General features: G+C 46.1%; 1 protein-coding gene across 2 annotated transcripts in view; it reads left to right on the forward strand.

Annotated features, from left to right (window-relative positions):
* Positions 1-1,214: 1,214 nt before the first annotated feature.
* RNF144B (ring finger protein 144B) overlaps positions 1,215-23,544 on the forward strand; it is a 153,783-nt gene continuing 131,453 nt past the window's right edge. Inside the window, exon 1 of one of the 2 annotated variants that reach the window (XM_077269952.1) lies at positions 1,215-1,514. The gene's annotated coding sequence lies outside the window, so the exon portion shown is untranslated. Of the gene's footprint in view, positions 1,745-23,544 lie in introns of both variants that reach the window. The other variant, XM_077269953.1, reaches the window with a different exon arrangement.

Genomic DNA, 23,544 nt, shown 5'->3' on the forward strand with positions numbered 1-23,544 from the left:
GCTGCATCTATAGTAAAAAGTTGGTGACACTTTTCAAACACTATGTTTGACAAGTGTGACCAACCTGTCAATCAGTTTTACAAGAGATGCTACAGATCGCTTGGAAAATGCTAGCATTCTGCAAGCTAATTATGCTTGCAAAACGCTAGTGTTTAGCGGGAATACGCATGCAAATTCTGCATGCGATATACCCGCGGTAGAAGTTGCAGAATTTCCGTGGCAATTCCGCAAAGTGTGTACTTAGCCTAACAGTAATTAAAATGATATATTAGGCGTAGTCAATCTATAACGCTCCAACTTCAGTAGTATGCAAGTCCAGGCAGGTTGTGGGCTCAAATATTAATTTGAAGATATGGTATTTGAAGATATCTTCAGGTTAACTGCGTTGTGAAGTTGCCTGGCGTCCACAGTTGCCTTGCTACTGAGAGAGAATGAACTTTATCCCCCCTGGCAGCATTCAGGTTCCAGCCAAGGGGCGGCACCGGGTTCAGTCACTGCTCGGTGTATAGAGAGCGGCGGCTGTAATCGCGCCCCCTGTCACTGACTGACAGCAGCTCAGCATTAGAGGGGGCCGTACAAGATTATTCTCTCCCCTCATCAATTGTCAGAGTAAGTATGTGATGAGGCACCAAAGGAAAAATGGAATATATTCTGGATTTAAGGGATACAGCTCAAAAAGAATAAAAGACCCAAAACATAAGCAGGACTGAAGCATATGGAGGTGCAACAGGACCTTGAAAAACTCGTTGGCCCCAATTCGTTGTTTGCGTTTTTTACATTTAAGTTACTTTTCTGTCATGTGGTATTTTGTTGCTGTTTTTTGCGCAGCATTCTTCGTAATGGTGCACTTGATTATAGATTCTGTGAAAACTCAAAAATGATTTTTTTATTCTTGTATTTATTTCTTTGCCACTGTTTAGAGCGAAAGTTTGCACGTATCTCAAACTTGTGTCCACATATCTGGTGTCCATAAAATAGTACTGAGGAGACTGGGGTACATTTGTGACCATTTTTCTGGCTTTTTGAAAAGAATAACCTCTGCTCACAACGGCAAACCTTTTCAGGTGAACACACAAAATAGTTTTCAAAAAAGCACAAATGGAAATATGAATATGGTGCAAAAAAAAAAAAAACATACAAAAAACACCAACAAAACAATAATGAATGTGGCCCTGTGGGTGGCATATTCAGCTCCATACATCGTGCAGCGGAGTGCATGGCGCTGGTTACCTCAGGTACAGGCAGACCACAGGGCGACCTCCCAGCTGTGCTGCTGCACGGAGGGCGGACACTGACGACCTGGGCAGCGCTGAGGGTTGGTGTAATCACCTGCAGCTGCAGAGGAGCCCAGATGGGAAGTAGGAAGTGCCGCGCACAGGCTTCCTGTACATACGAGCAGCGCTCCCCGGCGCACACAGCACGGAGGGCGGGATCACCTCAGTGCCACAGCGGCGGCTGAGGCAGCGATGAAGCGTCTGTAGACGGTGCCCGGGCTCCCGTGTCTGCCTTCTACGGTAAGCAGGTAGCCTGCAGATGTGTCTGGCAGAGCTGTCACCGCACGCAGGCAGCACGGACTGTCCAGACTGACAGTGTGATACGTGACGGCTGTTACTTATACGGCATCTGTGTACAGTGGATTGTATCACAGGCTGGCACCACTGAGGCTGGCACATCACCGTCATGTACTGCTGCACAACCCTCCTCTCATACCTGTTGTCACAACACTTTCTTTTCCTGGAGCCAGGTGACCTACAACTTTAATGAGTCCATTGCACATAATGTGACAAGGCAACATATATTGTGTGTACCGTATATTGTGTGCGTACCGTATATATTGTGTGTGTACCGTATATATTGTGTGTACCGTATATATTGTGTGTACCATATATTGTGTGTACCATATATTGTGTGTGTGTATATGCTGACACAAGTCTGTGCGTAGAAATAGAGAGCGAGGTGTATACCATATGTGTGTGCACAAACACCTGTTTTTCTGTATATACAATACATGGTGCACAGATAGGCATGGTTGTCTAGTCACATTATACTACACTTACATTGAACAGCAATATACACAATGGAGTGTACACACACACACTCACACTCACACTCTGTATGACTGCCGACTTGTGAATCTACACATTGCGTGTGCTGTGAAGATTCTTCGGGAGCGGCTGGTCATGTGATCACAGATATGGGTACTTATTTATGATCACAGTCCGACTAGATTGAGGAAACAGTCTAGTTAGAATGTGGCTGTGGAATCACAGGCAGGGAGGAGGAGACCCATGTGCAGTTCGGCCCCTGTGCACCAGAATCACATTGGCAGAAAATGTCAAATTGTGATTACAGAAGAACAAGAAGAAGAATCCGTTGCTGATTGCTTGCCATAGGTTCCTTCCGTGTTGATCATCCTATGACGCCCAGCCTGTGGTAGAACTCCTAGGAACACAATAATTTCACTATACTTAAATAATGTTATGCAGCTGTATATGGTACAAATTGGTCATGCAACAGAAGATTGTTTGTTTTTCTTTAATGACAAATGGGATTTTTTAAAGCAGATGTGAAAGTAGCCTGAAAGTGACTTTCCACCACTCTGATTAGATAACTCTTTTCCTTACAGTATTGCAGTGTAACAGACTGGTAATCGCCTGACAAACAAGTTAAATGAAAAGATTTTTAAGTTTGATTAATAATTCTCATTTTTGGCTGTGCATTATTCTGTGTACACAGTAATGTGCTGCTGAAAACAATGGCAGCCTATGTGCACAGACCAGTCTGTTATTGGTTGCTATGTGCTCATGCGAAAAATGATAAGCCTCTCTATTCAGGCTATTTAAATGAACATCAATTGTTTTGCATGTAGCTGATCGGAGTTTTTTTTTTTTTTTTTTTAATGGGGTTGTCCACTACCGGGACAGCCCTCCTCTCATTCTCCTTTGCTCTAATCAAGAGGAAGCAAGATCCACTTCTGGCCAATATCTTACTCTTGATTATGCATACGTCTGAAGGCGGGGACAGTGACACCAGCGCTGATTGGACCCAGGCTTGCATGTCATAACAATTGCACATGAGCACCGCTGGAATGGCACTGGCACCAGAGGTGAGTATAAGTGTTTTTATTTTATCGGGGCTAAACGTGGGAAATGAGAAGGGGTAGCCCTAGTAGTGGATAACTCCTTTAGTGCCTCATGTTGTGCAGTGTAATCCCGCCTTGCTACTTGCATTATGATCTCACATTGACCATGTACGAACGTTTAAAAAACAAACAAACCCAAAACCTAAATAAGTATCACATGTACTGCTCCACGCCGCCATGACCAGTAAGGCTGCTTTCACACTAGCGTCGGTACGGGGCCATCGCGCTGTCGCATACTGTGGAAAAAAATGCCCCACGACGCTTCCGCTGCCCCATTGTAAGGTCCAGGGAGTAGGGGGCGGAGTTTTGCCGACTCGACGCACAAAAAAAGTTACTTTTTTTTTGGAGATGGAATTTCATAAAATCCCATCCACTATGTTGTAACATCTAGCCGCTGCGGATTGGACGCTGTGTCTGTACATTTACTGACCGTGGAAACATACCAGTATAACACACAGGCTCTCCATGCATGTGTTGTGACTGTCACACAGCCGCGACACTTGCACCTGCGCAGCCAAACACCTGATCAGCTGGATCACTCCAGGTATCCGGGTTCCCCTGTAGCTTATTCGATAAGGGCTATAGCTTGCCGAATAAACAGGGACCCGAACATTTTCGCTCATCTCTAATGGTAACAAACTGCAAGCTTTTGGGACTACTGAGGTCTCTTACTCCTAACATTGTGTAATGTAATATTAGGATTCGGATGTTTTCATACTCTCTGCACTAATCAAGTTACCCACCCAATTTGCAATTTAAATCAAGTGTCATGTGTAATTGAGAAAAGCGGAAGAGAAACAGAATGACATGTGATTGTATGTATTTAAATTGGAGCATTGTGATGAGAGCAGAACATGTGAAAATAGCCAAATTCTAATACATTAGCGTGTGTACATGGTCAACGAAACCCAAAAAAATCTTAACATTCAAGTCTTTTATTGTGAATAGTTAGCTACAATTAGTATTCAGAAGTGAAAGCTGAGCTTTAGTTGCTATGGGCAACCAAGCCAGTTTTGCTATTAGACAGTTTTTAAATACCGTATATACTTGAGTATAAGCCGAGAATTTCAGCCCATTTTTTTAGACTGAAATTGCCCCTTTTGGCTTATACTCGAGTCATTCCCAGGAGTCGGCAGGGGAGGGGGAGCGGCAGCTGTCTAATAATACTCGCCTGCTCCTGGCCCGGTCCCTGCACGTCCCTCGTTCTCGGGGCGCTGACAGCTTCTTCCTGTGTTGAGCGGTCACATGGTACCGCTCATTACAGTAATGAATATGGACCCGACTCCACTCCCATAAGGGTGGAGCCGCATATTCATTACTGTAATGAGCCGTACCATGTGACCGCTCAACACAGGAAGAAGCTGCCGGTGCCCGGAGAATCAGGGACCGCGCCAGGAGCAGGTGAGTATAACGGGGGCATTGCACGATATTCACCTGTCCTGCGTTCCACCGCCGGGCTCCATCGTCCGCGTCCTCTGCAGTCACGCTCAGGTCAGAGGACGCGATTCGTGTGCTCGCCGCCCTCTGCCTGAACTTCAGTGCGGAAGACACAGCGGCACCCAGCGGTGGAACGGGGAAAGGTGACTATAGCAAGTGCCGGGGGCCTGAGCGACGAGAGGGGAGTATGTGATTTTATTTATTTATTTATTTTTTATCGCAGCAACAGCATATGGAGCATCTTATGGGGCCATAACCAGCATTTGTGCATCATTATTTGGGGCAAATGTCTGTATGGAGCATCTTATGGGGTCATAATCAACATTTGTGCAGCATTATATGGGGCATATTTTAATATGGAGCATCTTATGCGGTCCATCATGAACTGTATGGAGCATTATATGGGGCTCCTGATTCAATATGGATATTCAAAAACACTTAACCTACTGATGTCTCAATTAATGTTACTTTTATTGGTATCTATGTTTATTTTTGACATTTACCGGTAGCAGCTGCATTTTCCACCCTAGGTTTATACTTAAGTCATTAAGTTTTCCCAGTCTGTTGTGGCAAAATTAGGGGTCTCGGCTTATACTCGAGTATATACGGTACCTCCCCCATTGTGCGCACTTTTAAGAAGTGAAATTGTGACACCTATTTTACACGTAAAGTTATATTTTGCTGCACAAATGCAATTTTTTTTTTTTGCCAGTGTAACACCCCAGGTAACCGGTTGTTAGGCTGTGTGCACACGTTGCGGATTTGATTGCGGACCCACAGCGTTTTTTGCCGCGTGGAATTGCATCAAATCCGCAGTGTAGTGCACAACCAATGTAAGTCTATGGGAACCGTACACTTCATGTGCACATGCCACGGAAAAATCCACACCGAAACGCAGCTTTTTTTTTTTTTTTTTTTTCCGCAGCATGTCACTACTTTTGTGCAGAACTGCAGTGTTTCTGCACCCATAGACTTGCATTGAGTCAGGCACATCTGCAGCAAAACTGCAGATGTAAAAAAGATTTGCAGTTTTGCTGCGGATGTGGGTGTGAGAAACGCTGCGGCCCAGGAGGAGGGAAGTGTGTAGGCGGGGGCGTCTGCAGGGCTGTGCGGTGCTGTCCGGGGCTCTGCAGCGCTGTGCGGGGGGGGAGGTCTTTGGGGGGTGTGTGTTTGTGTGTGCAGGCATCGTCTGATGGGACTACAAGTCCCATCGGGCTATGCCTGCTACAGTGACAGTGATTGATACATTAGCCAATGATGGGACAGTAGTAGTCCCATCATCCAATGTAAAAACCAAAAACACATATACAGTACGTATAACATGCAACATACAGTACATACTCACCATCACCTTGATCGCTGAAGCCATTGCTCACCTGTAAAAAAACAAACAAACAAAAAAATATACTCCATGATCTGCAGTTATCCAATTAAAACAAGTGTCCCACGATGATATCCCGTGGAGAGCGGCCACATCAGCTGATGCGACCGCTCTCCAGTGGCTACAATGACGGAAGGTATCCTTCCGCACTGTATCCCTCTGTCGCTGTGAGAAATAGTTCCTACTCTCACTTGTGGCACTGCTGTGTGGGAAAATTCCCACGCAGCTTTGCTATAAAGTGAGATCAATGAACTTGGGTAACTTCAGTGATGCACTGCAGGAGCCATTGTCTCCTGTCAGTGTCACTGGAGGCCCTCTAGAGCAGTAACATCACCTGATGTCACTGTTTTATAGGGGAGATCATCGTGGGACACTCGTTATGGCGGAAAGGGAGTATACTGTTGGCTTATTTTAATTTGCAGGCTATCGAGGGCGTCGCAGGAATTAGGAGTGTTTGTAAGTATGGTGAAATCAAGAATTTTAAAATACTTTTTTCTGGCTGTGTCTTTATTTTTTTTAAAAAACTGACTGTCACATCCAAACATAGAGTTAGGCTACTTTCACACTAGCGTCGTGCACTGCACGTCGCAATGCGACGTGCCGACGCTAGCGTTGAAAGCGCCGCGCAACGGGGGCAGCGGATGCAGTTTTTCAACGCATCCGCTGCCCCATTGTGAGGTGCGGGGAGGAGGGGGCGGAGTTCCAGCCGCGCATGCGCGGTCGGAAATGGCGGACACGTCGCTGAAAAAAAGTTACATGTAGCGTTTTTTTGTGCCGACGGTCCGCCAAAGCACGACACATCCGTCGCATGACGGATGCGACGTGTGGGAATCCGTCGCAATGCGTCGCTAATGCAAGTCAATGGAGAAAAAACGCATCCTGCAAGCACTTTTGCAGGATGCGTTTTTTTCTCCAAAACGACGCATTGCGACAGAGGCAAAAAAACGCTAGTGTAAGTGTGAACAGGTGCTGAACCTAGAGTCACAAACTCTTATACAGTCAAGCAAATAAGGCAGCACACTGCAGCGCTGAAACATGCAAACATGAAACACGAAAATTGAACTGCATTACTGCACTAGAAATATGAAAAATTAGAGCGTTTAGCGCATAAAAATTGCCAATTTTATGTGTACCTGGTAGCCACTTTACGGCATCTCTCTTATACCAGGTCCTACGCTTTCCTTTCCTCCTTTATTTCTCTATCCCCATGATGGCACCACGGAGAGAGGGGTCCGCCCCCAGGGACAGGAAACCTACAGGTTAAAAAGGGCGTACCTCTCTCCCACATCAGTTGGTTTCCTGTCCCTGACGGGGAACCTACAGCACGTACCTGAAGGATTCTTCGTGGGATTCTAGGGGCTGGTGCAGTCGACTACTTGACAGGGGGCGCCCTGTTACGGCTGGATCAAGCGGTTTTTTCCCCTTTTTTTTTCTCCCTTTCCTGAAGCACCACCACAGGGGTCGGCGGGCCTCATGGGTGAGTGGGGGGAAGGCAGTGAAAGGATCAAGTCTGCCTTCCTCGGAAAAAAAAAAAAAAGGGGGTAAGAAGGAGCGGGTGACGGCGGTCACCGAAGGGCTCTACACAAATAACATGGAGGTAGCGGCGGCTATCTTTCCATAAGCCCAGGTAAAGATCGGGGGACACCCGTGGGCAGAGACGCCGGCGCCATTACCGCCAAGTCGGTGCAGGCGCCGACAACGGAACGCTGGTATACGCTCGCCGGCGCCATTACCGCAAAGCGCCGATAACGGAGCGCTAGTGCGCGCGCGCCGGCACCCCAGCGCTTACATTCCCTCATGTGAGGCCGGCGAACTAGGGAACCGGAAGTTGGGCGGGCGCATGCGCAGACCGTCACTTCCGGCGTCGCCGGCACAATACAATAAAAGAACGCCCAGTAAACGGGAAAGTGTGGCAAATTTCAAACTCCAGTGCACCAGAAAGTGCGGAGGCCACTATGAGCGAAAACGAGCAGCAGGTTATGCAGGAAGCTGTCCAGCGATCTCCTGAGCAGGCACAAGTGCAGCGGCGTCTGCACTTACAGCATCAGCGCAAAGGAAACACTCCCTCTGTACAGCGCAGTAGCAGCGGACGATCAGAGTCTCAACGCAGTCGGGGGTCTGCAAAAACCACACGGCCGGCGACTGTTCCAGCGGATACAGTTCCTAGGCCCGAGACGGTATCTCTGATCCACAGGGGGTGAGTGATCTACGTGAAAGTGCTGAGTTTAATGGGGTTACTCTTTTTTCGTAGGGGAGAAAAAGCACAGGGAATGTGCCATATGTTCAGACGAGCTGCCTTCCTCCTGGGAGAAGAGACTGTGCAGCGGTTGTATAAAAAAGACGATTCAGGAGGAAACCCCATCATTTGCCTCAGAATTAAAGTCATTGATAAAAAGCCAGGTGGAAAGTGCCATTAAAGGCATTAAAACCACAAAGAAAAAACATAAAAAAAAGTCCTGAGTTCCCTGAGTCTAGTGCGGACGAGTCAGAAAGCGAGTTATCCGACTCAAATGATTCGTCAGCCTCGGACACCTCTTCAGTATCCTCAGAGGGGGGGCGCAGTTGCTTCCCTATCGAGGAAACAGACGCTTTAGTGAAAGCGGTCAGAGCAACAATGGGGCTAGTAGATGAGCGACCTAAAAGAACAGCGCAGGACATAATGTTCAGCGGTCTGGAACAAAAGAAAAGAGCATTTCCAGTAAATGAGAAAATTCACTCTCTAATTAAGAGAGAATGGAAAAAGCCAGACAAGAAAGCTGTCCTGACCCCCAAGAGGAAATACCCTTTCGATGACCCAGCCTGCTCGTCCTGGAGTAAGGCACCAAAGTTAGATGTGGCCATAGCAAAGGCCTCAAAAAAGTTTGCCCTGCCACTTGAGGACATGGGTACCTTAAAAGACCCGATGGACAAAAAAGCCGAGATTTTCTTAAAAAACTCCTGGGAAGCGGCAGGAGGCGGACTGAAACCAGCTGTCGCGGCCACTTGCACGGCCCGCGCGCTAATGGTGTGGCTCGAGCACTTGGATTCCCAATTAAAGGAGAAAATCTCAAGAGACACAATTCAAAAATCGGTGTCCGTAATGAAAGGTGCAGCAGCCTTCTTGGCTGATGCATCGGTAGATTCGGCCAGACTAGCAGCCAGGTCGGCCGCCTTCTCAAACGCCGCAAGACGTGCCCTGTGGCTAAAATGTTGGCCAGGGGACCTTCAAACAAAAACAAGACTGTGTTCAATACCCTGCGAAGGCGAATTCTTGTTCGGCACAACGCTAGATGATATCCTCGATAAGGCTGAGGACAAGAAAAAATCTTTCCCTGGTTTCCCCAACCAGTCTTACAGACGTTCCTTTCGGAATAAAAAATTTATGCGAAGAAAACCGCCGAAAGGAAACAAAGAAACATGGGAGGACAAAAGAAACAAAAGCAGAGGTTTCCTATTCAATAAACCCACTCCCGATAATAAGAAAATTCAATGAAGGTGTCCCCCAGGTTGGTGGGAGACTAACCGGGTTTCTTCCAGCCTGGGAAAAAATTTCAAGCAGTCCCTGGATACTAGGCATAGTACGAGAAGGGCTCAAACTAAAATTCCGCGTTCCTCCCAACAACCTCTTTATGGTGACACCGCAGAGACAGTCACAAGAACAGTCGGCTCTCCAGGAAGAAATTCTAAGCCTAATCCAGAAGGAAGTCTTACGAGAAGTCCCACACCAGGAAAGAGGCATAGGCTTCTACTCCCCCCTCTTCCTCCGAAGGAAGCCAGACGGATCATACAGGACGATAATAAATCTCAAAAAATTAAACAGTTTTCTCGAGATCCCACACTTCAAAATGGAGACAATAAAATCTTGTGTAAAAATACTCTTTCCCAGGTGTTTCATGACTGTTCTAGACTTACGAGATGCGTACTATCATGTACCGATCCACAAGGATCATCAAAAGTACCTCCGGCTAGCAGTGAATATCCAGGGGGAGGTGAAACATTATCAGTTCGGGCCCTACCGTTCGGGTTAGCTATCGCACCCCGGGTATTCACGAAAATAATGTCGGAAGTGATGGCTCATATACGGGAACAGAATATCCTGATAGTTCCCTACCTGGACGACCTCCTTGTAGCAGGAACATCATTCCATCACTGCAAACAGCAGTTGGATTTGGTTATGACTTCTCTGTCAAGCCTAGGTTGGCTATTGAACCTTACCAAATCCAAAGTAGTCCCATCCCAGGTACAGGAGTACTTAGGGATAGTCCTCGACTCAACCACACAAGTGTGCTATCTTCCTCAGGGGAAGATTCAAAGAATGACACAGGCTGCGGCGCAGTTGTCAACATCCCCAGTCACCACTCTCAGAAAAGCTATGTCTCTGCTGGGCTCCATGACAGCCTGCATCCCGGCCGTACAGTGGGCACAGTGTCATACCCGGGACTTACAATGGGAGACTTTAAGTTCAAGCCTGTGTCTGGGAGGAAATTTAGACGGGCAATTAAGTATATCACCAACTACGATACACTCCCTAGAGTGGTGGGCGGACCCAATAAATTTTACCAAGGGGGTCCCTTGGGCACTACCGACGGAGAAAATCCTAACGACGGATGCAAGCCCCTGGGGGTGGGGAGCTCATGTAGACGGTCAGGTGGCACAAGGGAACTGGAGCAAAAATCAAGAGCTAACCTCATCAAACATGAAAGAACTGCTAGCGGTAAAACTCGCCCTAACACACTTTCTAAAACTCCTCCGCTCCCACCATGTAAAAGTCTTCTCAGACAATCAGGTAGTGGTGGCATACCTAAACCACCAAGGGGGTACCAGGTCGCAAACACTGATAGAAGAATCCCGATCCATCTTTTATATAGCAGAGCACAATCTGAAGTCCCTAACAGCCCTTTACATAAAGGGCTCGGAAAATCAGACCGCAGACTTCCACCGCAGACTTCCTCAGCAGGACACGCTTAAAACAGGGGGAGTGGGAGCTGAAACAGTCGGTGTTCAACCAGATAGTGAAGCGTTGGGGAGAGCCAGAAATAGACCTATTCGCGGACAATCAAAACCGGAAAGTAAGAAAGTTCTGCTCAATCGATCCCCGGGGAGGCCCAGTAGCTCTGGACGCTCTTACAATCCCCTGGAACTATCGTCTCGCCTACGCGTTCCCTCCAACAGTGATATTAATAGCTCCATTCTGGCCTCGCAGAATATGGTTTTCTTGGTTGAGGAAGATGTCCGTAGACAGCCCGTGGGTTCTACCAGACACGAAAAATCTGTTATCCCAGGGCCCAGTGTGTCACCCCAGTGTGAAAAGCCTACATATGACAGCTTGGCTTTTGAAAGGAAGCTATTAAGCAACAAGGGGTTTTCATCCAAGCTGGTATCCACATTACTACAGAGTAGGAAACTCGTAACCACCAAAATATATGGTAAAGTGTGGAAAAAATTCATGTCTGTATCGGGGGCTGACCCAGCTGGGGAAATCCCAATAGAAAAAATTCTCGAGTTCCTGCAAAAGGGTTTGGAAAAAGGTTTAGCTACAAGTACTCTAAAGGTTCAGGTAGCAGCCTTGGGAGCGCTGTATAATTATGATCTAGCCAGAAACCGATGGATCATGAGATTCATCAAAGCCTCGGGTAGATCAAGGCCTGTCCCTTTGCATAATGCCCCTCCATGGGACCTAAACCTTGTTTTAAATGCGCTAACCAAATCTCCTTTTGAACCCCTGGCAGACGCACCTCTAAAGATCCTGTCTTTAAAAACCACACTCCTAGTGGCCCTAACCTCAGCCCGTCGCGTTAGTGACATACAAGCATTGTCCGCGTGCCCTCCCTTCACTCAAATTCTAGAAGACAGAGTCATTCTGAAAACAGACCCGGCTTACCTCCCTAAAATTGCGTCACAATTTCACAGGACACAAGAGATCTCCCTGCCCTCATTCTGTCCCAACCCCAAAAATGAGGGGGAAAAAACACTACATACCCTTGATGTTAAAAGGTGCCTACTCCAATACTTGTCAGCCACTAGGGAGTGCAGGAAGGATAGGGCTCTGTTTGTCTGCTTCCAGGGTCCACGGAAGGGACAGAAAGCGTCAAAAGCTACGTTAGCGAGGTGGATAAGAGATGCCATCGCCCTATCCTACTCATCCAGCGGGGCGGCCATCCCGGAGAATATAAAAGCGCACTCGACCAGAGCAGTGGCATCATCCTGGGCGGAGAGAGCTGGCGCTTCAATACAACAGATATGTAGAGCGGCCACTTGGTCTTCCCAGTCTACATTTTTCAAACACTACCGCTTAGACTTGACCTCCTCTGATCTCACCTTTGGTCGAAGGGTTCTAGAGGCAGTGGTCCCTCCCTAAAAGTTACAATCTATGCAAATCTCTCCGTGGTGCCATCATGGGGATAGAGAAAATTGTAGTTACTTACCGATAACGGTATTTCTCTGATCCCATGATGGCACCCGTATATTCCCTCCCTTTTCACACACAGGTGTGCACATGATAATAATATTGATAATTAATTTAGTCACGGTGCCTCTGTTAAGTTAAATTGTTAAGCTTAATTTGTGTAAATATTAAGTTGCAGCTGAAGTTCTGTATAAGGGTACTGTCACACAGTACCATTTTGATCGCTACGACGGCACGATCCGTGACGTCGCAGCGATCGTATGAATATCGCTCCAGCGTCGTAGACTGCGGTCACACGTTGCAATCACGGCGCTGGAGCGATGCCGAAGTCCCCGGTAACCAGGGTAAACATCGGGTAACTAAGCGCAGGGCCGCACTTAGTAACCCGATGTTTACCGTGGTTACCAGCGTAAATGTAAAAAAACAAACAGTACATACTTACATTCCGGTGTCTGTCCCCGGCGTTCTGCTTCTCTCCACTGTGTAAGCGCCATAGCCGGCAAGCACAGCGGTGACGTCAGACGTCGCCGCTGTGCTCGCTTTCCGGCCGGCGCTCACACAGTGGAGAGAAGCTGAGACGCTGGAGGACAGACACCGGAATGTAAGTATGTCCTGTTTGTTTTTTTACGTTTACGCTGGTAACCACGGTAAACATCGGGTTACTAAGCGCGGCCCTGCGCTTAGTTACCCGATGTTTACCCTGGTTACAAGCGAACACATCGCTGGATCGCTGTCACACACAACGATCCAGCGATGTCAGCGGGTGATCAAGCGACGAAAGAAAGTTCCACACGATCTGCTACGACGTACGATTCTCAGCAGGATCCCTGATCGCTGCTGCGTGTCAGACACTGCGATATCGTAACGATATTGCTAGAACGTCACGAATCGTAACGTCGTAGCGATCAAAATGGTACTGTGTGACAGTACCCTAAGGCTCTGTAAACCAACTGATGTGGGAGAGAGGTACGCCCTTTTTAACCTGTAGGTTTCCTGTCCCTGGGGGCGGACCCCTCTCTCCGTGGTGCCATCATGGGATCAGAGAAATACCGTTATCGGTAAGTAACTACAATTTTTTTTTTTAACTCTTTCACTGCTATAGGATTAGTAATGGATAGGAGTCTTATTGACGCCTCTCCTTTATTAACCGGGCTTAATGTCACCTTACAAGGTGACATTAACCTCTTATTACCCCATATCCCACCGCTACAGGGGAGTGGAAAGACAGGGAATCGTACAGATGTGCCATTTCTGGGGCAGCTGGGGGCTGGTATTTGTAGCCGGGGGTGGGGCAACTATCCATGGCCCCTCTCTAGGCTATGAATATCAGCCCGCAGCTGTCTGCGTAGCCTTTCTGGATATAAAATATAGGGGGACCCCCCACGTCATTTTTTTTTTTTTTTGGGGGGGGGGTCCCCCTATTTTAATAGCCAGTAAAGGCTATGCAGACAGCTGCGGGCTGATATTCATAGCCTGGGAAGGAGCCATGGATATTAACCCCTTTCCCAGGTTACAAATATTGGTCCCCGGCCGTCGGCTTTCCCCCTCTGGCGAAGAAAATTGCACAGGAGGCCACGGCATTTTTTTTTTTTTTTTTTTAACTTTTATAATTATACATGTTCATTATCATCGGCCTTGCTATTGTATATCTATGGATATATCTATCTATAGATATATTTCTTGATAGATATATCTATAGATGCATAGGTATATCTATCCGTACATCTATCTAACTATCCATATATCTATCTACATCTATCCATAGATAGATATATGAATAGATATAACTATAGATATATCTGTCTCATTCCTTCTATCTGTCTGTAATGGAGTGTGGGTTGGACAATAAATGACATCACAAATCTTTTTGTTGGTTCAATAATACATCTTTATTTAGCTTTCAAAAACGCTCAAACACATCAAAAAAGCACCCAAAAACACATTAAAAACGCACCTGCGTTTTCTGCCAAGAGATGCGGATTCAGTGCAGAAAAATCGACTGGCAAATCTGCAACGTGTGCACATACCCTTAGTGATGTTGCCTTCCTTTCGGGGAGGGTAATATCATGCTTGGAGGAAAGGGGAGTTTTCTTTACCAAGTAAGGCACCCACACACAACACATTCCGAATCCAGACCAGAAGGGGGGGCTCTGAACCTGGATTCAGGGGTGCTTCCCTCAGAGAGAACCTGGTCTTTAGGAGGAGTTAGGCAGTTAGTGAGAGACACTGAAGAGTGAAGAGCAGACGGTGGAGCTCTGCAGTCAGGCTTTGAGCTTCAGCTCTGGGGAGAGGAGGAGAACCCAAAGGATTGACAGTGGTGGAGCCAAAGAGGGAAAGAGCACAGTGGAGGAAAAGGGGCTCAGAGGGGAACTGTGACCGAGCACCCTCAGAGCCAGAGCGCAGAAGCCGGGCATGGGGGAGCCTGAGGTCGTGTCGCTCTCTAGGACGCATGACAGAACCGGAGGGCATTAGACTGTGTTACTTGCCCACACCAAGTCTGAGGTGAAGTAGTATCTTAAGAGCACAGGTCGTAATAGACAGGAGAGGAAAGGAGTACCTTGCCAGCAAGCTTGAGGCAGCAGGGACTTCGCACATCAGCGCAAATAGGAAAGGCTTACTGACCTCACCTGGAAAAGGGGATTTGCCTATTGCCTCCAACCTGGCCGGACCACAGCTACACCTTTACCCGGTACCCTGGACTGAGGTTGACTACTACCATCAGTAAACCAGGTAAAGAATTTACAACACTGTCTCCTTCACTTATTTATCGGCAAACTACTATCCCTGCCATACATCTTGGGAACCCTGGGGACCCCGCTTCACCTGTGGGAAGCATCACCATCTTGATGCAACAGCAGGACCCCTTTTAGCAGCGTCGGTCCCCGCTGACCGAACACCACAGGTGGCGTCACGAACAAACTCTTTATTACCAAATTCCCTTTAAAGACTTATCCCCTTTTATTGAGTGCCCAGGGCCACAGACCGGGTCGCAGCCACCGTGACATCCCCTTTGAGTGACCGGACCCGGTACAGAGTATCCCCATTGCTCTGGTGGGCTACTCACCAGCACTGTATGTATATCGTACACCTGGCTTTAGGGACACTGCTGGAATAAGCGGCGCGCCTGTGCAGATTTGCATTAGTGGCGATGATGCAGCTCGTATATATTAGGTTCTCACGCCCCCCCTTTCCTTGCTGGGTAAAATTTGCCAGTCAGACCCTGGTCAACATACCTTAAGGGCAGCTTCACTCTCTTCTGTAATGTACTGACTGGCCGTGGGCCTCCTCACTCAGTCTCTTATGCCTATGAGGTTATTCCGTTTGAGTCAATAAACCAGTAGCAGGGCGAAACATCTTGTTCTATATTCATCATTGACACTAAAATAACCAAAAGTGCTGTAGTGTGCGCAGGTACAAATGATAATCTGAAGGGGATATATGGGACATTCATTCTTATCTGAACTTCGGAACTTAATGCTTGTCATGTCATTCCTCTGAGACGTAAACACATTACAACAGATCCTTACACAGGAAAATGTGTTGGTGTATTTCCCCTCATAGTGAGATAATCTCATTAGCAGTTCCTTTGAAAATCCCCTAGATTTTTAGCAACAAAAATTAAGATTGTGGACTTTAGTCTGGATACTGCAGCGACGCATCACCTTCTGTTCTTCCTGGTCCCTGTTGTATTTTGCTACAGTAAGTAGCTGTTATGACAGCTACGGTGAGTACAGTCAATTTTCACTTTTTTTTTTTTTTTTTTCTATGAGTCATGAAGTTGTTAGTTCTGCCATCGATTCGGGTGTATGACTAGTTTTGATACAATTGCTGTAATGGAAAAAAAAAATCCAAATGAGGTGAAATGGTGGAGCATTGTTTTGAAATTTCAGGTTTTTTTTTTTGTTCTACACTTTTTGATCTCTTGTACTGCAGTACCTCATTATTGCAGTATATAGTATAAATCATGGTATACTATGAAGCTGCCAGTGGCTGTGCCTCATAGGTATACTAAAATGTCAGTAAAAGAGGCCTTTGTCCCACCACCGGGATAGCAAGACTTAAATATCAATTTCAGTGATGGACAGCAGTGATCAGATTTAGCTGCAATTACGTATGTTAAAAGGCACATGCTGGTTGTGTAACATAAATCATAGAATTGTTAGTGTCCAGCACTTAAAAATATATACTATAAGCAGATAATGTTTCTAAAATAACACAATAACACTTGCTCACCTGTAAATGTCCCTACCCCAGTCATCTATGATGTTTTTTTTTTTTCACTGCTGCACATAACCGCTGCAGCCAATAACTGGACTTGGTGGTCTTGTGCCAGTCATGCAAGCATTTTAACTACGGACAGTGATTGGCTGCATTGGTCAAGTGTGACTGTACAGCACATGATCAATGAGTACCACTAGAGCACAGGTGCTAATACAGCAGCAATTTAATCAGCTTGTTTTTGTTTTTTTATTTTGCAACATCCCTGATTTTTAAGCTGTTTAAACGTACATCTTAAAAAGATTATGGGGCCTGATAGCTTCTTCTGAGTGAAGATTTCAGCTGTACATTTTAAATGGAAGTTGCGGTCGCCCCGGGGGCAGAGGCGGAGGTCTAGCGGTGAATGGGGCAAGCTCATTTTGTTTAATTTCTATCTTTGCAGGATTAGAAACTAACAAAATCCCTTAATAGTGAAAAATCCCTATAGAGTGTGTGCACACATCTGCCAGAAAAATTATCACAAGCACTGCAGTGTGAAAACAACTTGCTGTGCATGTTTAGTCTTATTGATGTTTTAGCTGCTTCAGATTTCAAAAGCCATGAAATAGAGCTGAAAGTGGCCTGACCATTCTTCTCTAGTATGTATGTATGTACAGTGTAAAAAAAAAAAAAAAGCGATGTGTAATTCACTGTCCTCTGATCGCACATCAGAGGACAGAGAAATAGGGGGATTCGGGGACCCTGTTATACTTACCGGTGTCCCTGGGTCCTCCTGTGTCCCCTCCTGGCTGCCGGCTTCTTCCTTCGGTACGAAAATGGCGGGCGCATGCGCAGTGCGCCCGCCATGATCAGCCGGCCGCTAGAGGAGTTGGGGCTAAATTTAGGGTTGGGGCTAAATTTAGGGTTGGGGCTAAATTTAGGGTTGGGGCTAAATTTAGGGTTGGGGCTAAATTTAGGGTTGGGGCTAAATTTAGGGTTGGGGCTAAATTTAGGGTTGGGGCTAAATTTAGGGTTGGGGCTAAATTTAGGGTTGGGGCTAAATTTAGGGTTGGGGCTAAATTTAGGGTTGGGGCTAAATTTAGGGTTGGGGCTAAATTTAGGGTTGGGGCTAAATTTAGGGTTGGGGCTAAATTTAGGGTTGGGGCTAAATTTAGGGTTGGGGCTAAATTTAGGGTTGGGGCTAAATTTAGGGTTGGGGCTAAATTTAGGGTTGGGGCTAAATTTAGGGTTGGGGCTAAATTTAGGGTTGGGGCTAAATTTAGGGTTGGGGCTAAATTTAGGGTTGGGGCTAAATTTAGGGTTGGGGCTAAATTTAGGGTTGGGGCTAAACTTAGGGTTGGGGCTAAATTTAGGGTTGGGGCTAAATTTAGGGTTGGGGCTAAATTTAGGGTTGGGGCTAAATTTAGGGTTGGGGCTAAATTTAGGGTTGGGGCTAAATTTAGGGTTGGGGCTAAATTTAGGGTTGGGGCTAAATTTAGGGTTGGGGCTAAATTTAGGGTTGGGGCTAAATTTAGGGTTGGGGCTAAATTTAGGGTTGGGGCTAAATTTAGGGTTGGGGCTAAATTTAGGGTTGGGGCTAAATTTAGGGTTGGGGCTAAATTTAGGGTTGGGGCTAAATTTAGGGTTGGGGCTAAACTTAGGGTTGGGGCTAAACTTGGGGTTAGGGTTGGGGCTAAATTTAGGGTTGGGGCTAAACTTAGGGTTGGGGCTAAACTTGGGGTTAGGGTTGGGGCTAAATTTAGGGTTGGGGCTAAATTTAGGGTTAGGGTTGGGGCTATATTTAGGGTTAGGGTTGGGGCTAAAGTTAGGGTTAGAGTTGGGATTATGGTTTGGATTAGGGTTGGCATTAGGGTTACGTTTGGGATTGGGGTTAGGGGTTTATTGGGATAAGGGTTAGGGTTGAGATTAGGATTAGGGATGTGTTGGATTTAGAGTTCTGATTAGGGTTATGGTTGTTTTGGGGTTAGGGTTATGATTATAGTTAGGGTTATGATTAGGATTATGGATCGGGTTGGGATTAGGGTTAGGGGTGTTGGGGTTGGAGTTAGAATTGGGGGGTTTCCACTGTTTAGGTACATCAGGGGGTCTCCAAACACGACAGACAATTTTGCGCTAAAAAAGTCAAATGGTGCTCCCTCCCTTCTGAGCTCTGCCGTGCGCCCAAACAGTGGTTTACCCCCACATATGGGGCATCAGCGTACTCGGGATAAATTGGACAACAACTTTTGGGGTCCAATTTCTCCTGTTACCTTTGTGAAAATAAAAACTTGGGGGCTAAAAAATCTTTTTTTGTGGACAAATTTTTATTTTTATTTTCACGACTCTGCATTATAAACTTCTGTGAAGCACTTGGGCATTCTAAGTTCTCACCACATATCTAGATAAGTTCCTTGGGGGGTCTAGTTTCCAAAATGGGGTCACTTGTGGGGGGTTTCTACTGTTTAGGTACATCAGGGGCTCTGCAAACGCAACATAACGCCCGCAGACCATTCTATCAAAGTCTGCATTCCAAAACGGCGCTCCTTCCCTTCCGAGCTCTGCCATGCGCCCAAACAGTGGTTTACCCCCACATATGGGGTATCAGCCTACTCGGCATAAATTGCACAATAAATTTTGAGGTCCAATTTCTCCTGTTACTGTTGTGAAAGTAAAAATTTGGGGGTGAAAAGATCATTTTTGTGGAAAAAATTATTTTTTTTATTTTCATGGCTCTACATTATAAACTTCTGTGAAGCAGTTGGAGGTTCATAGTGCTCACCACACATCTAGAATAAGCTCTTTGGGGGGTTTTGTTTCCAAAATGGGGTCACTTGTGGGGGGTTTCTACTGTTTAGGTACAGCAGGAGCTCTGCAAATGCAACATGACGCCTGCAGACCATCCCATCCAAGTCTGCATTCCAAGCGGCGCTCCTTCCCTTCCGAGCCCTGATGGGTGCCCAAACAGTGCCTCCCCCCACATATGGGGTATCAGCGTATTCAGGACCAACTGGTCAACAGATTTTGGGGTCCAATGTCTCCTGTTACCCTTGAGAAAATAAAAAATTGCAGGCTAAAAAAAATCATTTTTGAGAAAAAAAAAGGTTTTTTTTATTTTCACGGCTCTACGTTATAAACTTCTGTGAAGCACTTGGGGGCTCAAAGTGCTCACCACACATCTAGGTACGTTCCTTAAGGGGTCTAGTTTCCAAAACGGTGTCACTTGTGGAGCGTTTCCACTGTTTAGGCACATCAGGGGCACTCTAAACATGACATGGCGTCCGATCTCAATTCCAGCCAATTCTGCATTGAAAAAGTCAAACGGCTCTCCTTCTCTTCCAAGCTCTGCAGTGCGCCCAAACATTGGTTTACCCCCACATATGGGGTATCGGCATATTCAGGAGAAATTGCACAACAAAATTTATGGTTACATTTCTGTTTGTACACTTGTGAAAATAAAAACAAATGGTTCTGAAGTAAAATGTTTGCAAAAAAAAAGTTAAATGTTCATTTTTTCCTTCCACATTGTTTCAGTTCCTGTGAAGCACGTAAAGGGTTAATAAACTTCTTGAATGTGGTTTTGAGCACCTTGAGGGGTGCAGTTTTTAGAATGGTGTCACACTTGGTTATTTGTCTATCATATAGACCCCTCAATATGACTTCAAATGTGATGTGGTCCCTAAAAAAAAAAAAAATGGTGTTGTAAAAATGAGAAATTGCTGGTCAAATTTTAACCCTTATAACTCCTTAACAAAATTTGGTTTCCAAAATTATGCTGATGTAAACATGTGGGAAATGTTATTTATTAACTATTTTTTGTGACATCTCTCTGATTTAAGGGCATAAAAATACAAAGTTTGAAAATTGCAAAATTTTAAAAATTTTCACCATATTTCAGTTTTTTTTTTCATAAATAATCGCAAGTAATTTCGAAGAAATGTTACCACTAAGGCCGGCGTCTCACTCGGCGTAAGACAATACGGTCCGTATTTTACGGCCGTAATACGGCCGTAATACGGAGAAATGTTCCCAAAATAGTGATCCGTAGGCAGGGTGTGTCAGCGTATTTTGCGCATGGCATCCTCCGTATGTAATCCGTATGGCATCCGTACTGCGATATTTTCTCGCAGGCTTGCAAAACCGACATCTAATGGATTTATGGGCTCAAATGTTCGGGATAACATATATACAGTGTGTGTGTGTGTGTGTGTATGTATATATATATCTGTATTTATTTTTACTATAGCGCGATATCTGTGAAAAGCCAGTAATTCAATTGCCGGCTTTTCATTTCTCCTTCACAAACCCGACAGGATATGAGACATGGTTTACATATAGTAAACCATCCCATATCCCCATTTTTTTTGCATATTCCACACTACTAATGTTAGTAGTGTGTGTATGCAAAATTTGGGCGCTGTAGCTGCTAAAATAAAGGGTTAAATGGCGGAAAAAATTGGCGTGGGCTCCCGCGCAATTTTCTCCGCCAGAGTGGTAAAGCCAGTGACTGAGGGCAGATATTAATAGCCAGGAGAGGGTCCATGGTTATTGGCCCCCCCCGTGGCTAAAAGCATCTGCCCCCAGCCACCCCAGAAAAGGCACATCTGGAATATGCGCCTGTTCTGGCACTTGGCCACTCTCTTCCCATTCCCGTGTAGCGGTGGGATATGGGGTAATGAAGGGTTAATGCCACCTTGCTATTGTAAGGTGACATTAAGCCAGATTAATAATGGAGAGGCGTCAATTATGACACCTATCCATTATTAATCCAATTGTTTGAAAGGGTTAAACACACACACATGATTTAAAAGTATTTTAACCCCTTCCCGACATGCGCCGTACTAGTACTGCGCTGCCGGCACTGCATTACTGACAGCCGCAGTACTAGTACGGCGCCCCGATCACCGCGGTCTCGCGCTGAGCGCCGCGGTGATCGGGTGCGGGTGTCAGCTGTATATGACAGCTGACACCCCGCAGCAATGCCCACGATCGGCGCTATCGCCGATCGCGGGCATTTAACCCCTCTGATGCCGCTGTCAACAGTGACGGCGGCATAGAGGGGGATCGCGCAGGGACGGGGGCTCCCTGCGCTCTCCCACCGGAGCAGCGCCATGAGATCGCGCTGCTCCGGTGACCTGGAAGGAGTCCCCGGATCCAAGATGGCCGCGGGACTCCTTCCGGGTCATGAGATGACCCTGCTTGCCGGCGTCTGCTGAGAATCCTCATAGCAGGCGCCGGCAAGCCTGTGGAACGTGCCTGTCACATCAGTGATCAGACAGAGTGCTGTGCACACTGTCTGATCACCGATCTGTGATGTCCCCTCCTGGGACAAAGTAAAAAAAAAAAATTTTCCACATGTGTAAAAAAAAAAATAAAAAAAAATTCCTAAATAAAGAAAAAAAAAAAAAAAATTCCCATAAATACATTTCTTTATCTAAATAAAAAAAAATCACACAATAAAAGTACACATTTGGTATCGCCGCGTCCGTAACGACCCCACCTATAAAACTATATCACTAGTTAACCCCTTCAGTGAACACCGTAAAAAAAAAAAAACGAGGCAAAAAACAACGCTTTATTCTCATACCGCCAAACAAAAAGTGGAATAACACGCGATCAAAAAGACGGATATAAATAAGCATGGTACCGCTGAAAACGTCATCTTGTCCCGCAAAAAAAAAGCCGCCATACAGCATCATCAGCAGAAAAATAAAAAAGTTATAGCTCTCAGAATAAAGCGATGCAAAAACAATTATTTTTTTATATAAAATAGTTTTTATTGTGTAAAAGCGCCAAAACATAAAAAAATTACATAAATGAGGTATCGCTGTAATCGTACTGACCCGAAGAATAAAACTGCTTTATCCTTTTTACCAAACGCGGAACGGTATACACGCCCCCCCTAAAAGAATTTCAGGAATTGCTGATTTTTGTTCATTCCGCCTTCCAAAAATCGGAATAAAAAGCGATCAAAAAATGTCATGTACCCGAAAATGGTACCAATAAAAACGTCAACTCGTCCCGCAAAAAACAAGATCTCACATGACTCTGTGGACCAAAATCTGGAAAAATTATAGCTCTCAAAATGTGGTGATGCAAAAACTATTTTTTGCAATAAAAAGCGTCTTTTAGTGTGTGACGGCTGCCAATCATAAAAATCCGCTAATAAACCCGCTATAAAAGTAAATCAAATCCCCCTTCATCACCCCCTTAGTTAGGGAAAAATAATACAATTTAAAAAAATATATTTATTTCCATTTTCCCGTTAGGCTACTTTCACACTAGCGTCAGTACGGGGCCGTCGCGCTGCGTCGGCCCGACATACCGACGCATACTGTGCAAGCGCCGCACAACGGGGGCAGCGGATGCTGTTTTTCCACGCATCCGCTGCCCCATTGTGAGGTGCGGGGAGGTGGGGGCGGAGTTCCAGCCGCGCATGCGCGGTCGGAAATGGTGGACCGTCGGCACAAAAAAAGTTACATGTAACGTTTGTTGCTGCCGGCGGTCCGCCACAACACGACGCAACCGTCGCACGACGCTTGCCACGTGTGTCAATATGTCGATAATGTTAGTCTATGGGGAAAAAACGCATCCTGCAGATGACTTTGCAGGATGCGTTTTTTCGCCAAAACGACGCATTGCGACATATGCAAAAAAACGCTAGTGTGAAAGTAGCGCTAGGGTTAGGGCTAGGGTTAGGGTTGGGGTTAGGGTTAGGGCTGGGGTTAGGGTTGGGGTTTCAGTTAGAATTGGGGAGTTTTCACTGTTTAGGCACATCAGGGGCTCTCCAAACGCGACATGGCGTCCGATCTCAACGCGTTTGTTTGCGTCAAAAACGCAAGCGTTTTTATAGAAAAAAACCAGAACACACACTGAAAAGTCACCCACCACCATCAAGGTGACAAAGGGATCCAAACCCTAACCCTAACCCTACCCCTAAACTCACCCCTAACCGTTTAATGAACATTTTCTGACAGTCATAGTGCCACGTATTTCAGTGCCACG

This window comes from Ranitomeya variabilis, chromosome 6, assembly GCF_051348905.1.
Source record: "Ranitomeya variabilis isolate aRanVar5 chromosome 6, aRanVar5.hap1, whole genome shotgun sequence".
Lineage (NCBI taxonomy): Eukaryota > Metazoa > Chordata > Amphibia > Anura > Dendrobatidae > Ranitomeya > Ranitomeya variabilis.